General features: G+C 31.6%; 1 pseudogene; it reads left to right on the top strand.

The window, feature by feature from the left end:
- Positions 1-436: 436 nt before the first annotated feature.
- LOC145255969 (U2 spliceosomal RNA) lies at positions 437-555 on the top strand (annotated as a pseudogene).
- The last annotated feature ends 645 nt before the right edge of the window (positions 556-1200 follow it).

Raw genomic sequence — 1200 nt, 5'->3', positions numbered from 1 at the left:
CGTAAAACGCAGGAGAGTTCAACAGGGAGATAATTTCCCATTCGAATTAAACAAAAATGGCCGCAATTTTTCATCTGCTAACACGATTAAAATTGTTTTTCAATTCAATAATTCAGTAATATTCCGGTAATTTCGACTGCATAATTTGGAAGCTATCATTGTAATTTATTAGAATTGGCAAAAAAAAAAAAATCAGTTGAAGCCATTGTTTTTTTTTTATCTGAAAACTCCATTTATCCCATTCCATCCTCTATTCGTGTTGTTTAATAATATAAGATTTTTAGTCGCGTGCAAGCGACTCTATAAGTCACTTCATGGGTTGATCGGTCGGTCTTTGGTCGGTCGGTCTTTCGGTCTGTCCGTAACACTTTTGTGCTTGGCCTTTTTGGTTAAGATCAAAGGTCTGTTGTTAATAGATGCTGTTCTTAGCTTTTTAACCTTTTCTTTGCCTTTTGGCCAAGATCAAAATGTAGTATCTGTTCTTACTACATGCTGTACTTATGTTTGTAACTTTGTAATATAAAGTGGGGGATCACTTTTTCTGTATCACTCACTTTACAATTAATCAGTCTCAAAGCCATTCAAGTCATTCTCCAGATCATTCAAGTGTTTTTGAAGGATTCCAGTTATTTTTAAGCATTGAATTCATTCTTAAGGTCATTCAATTCATCCTTAAGTTCATTAAAGGCATTCTAAGTCATTTACTTTTTATTTATTTAAATCATTTCAGCCCATTTTCGGTCATTTTAGTTTGTCTTTAAGAATTTCATGCCAATCCTACATTCACGCATTCATTCATTACACGCGAGCACGCGACTAATGGCCATCGGTCTTGTTTTTGTTTAAAAGTCATTTTGTGGGGCATAGGGCGGTTATTGTTAGGAGGCGATAACTCCAATTTCTGCTTCGTCAAATAACGCGGCAAATAACTTACAAACAAGACTTTTTTTCCGAACAGAAAAATATTTGAAAACCAAAACATTTATTGTATAAAAATGTTTCAATATATAATTGTAAAAACATTTATTAAAAAATCTGCATAAGACAACATAATTTTAATAAAACAATTTTGTAACGAAAGTAACGTTGGATTTTTTTTTCGAACAATTAAATAATTTAAATGAAACATTTTTTTAATTAAATCAACTTTAAAGAGTCAGCAACAAATAAATAATTTAAATGTTTTTTGACCGAAAAGCG

The sequence above is a fragment of the Euprymna scolopes genome, chromosome 31 (genome assembly GCF_053919585.1).
Source record: "Euprymna scolopes isolate OS-2025 chromosome 31, ASM5391958v1, whole genome shotgun sequence".
In the NCBI taxonomy this organism is placed as follows: Eukaryota; Metazoa; Mollusca; class Cephalopoda; order Sepiida; family Sepiolidae; genus Euprymna; species Euprymna scolopes.
This window is presented reverse-complemented; position numbering and strand designations above follow the sequence as displayed.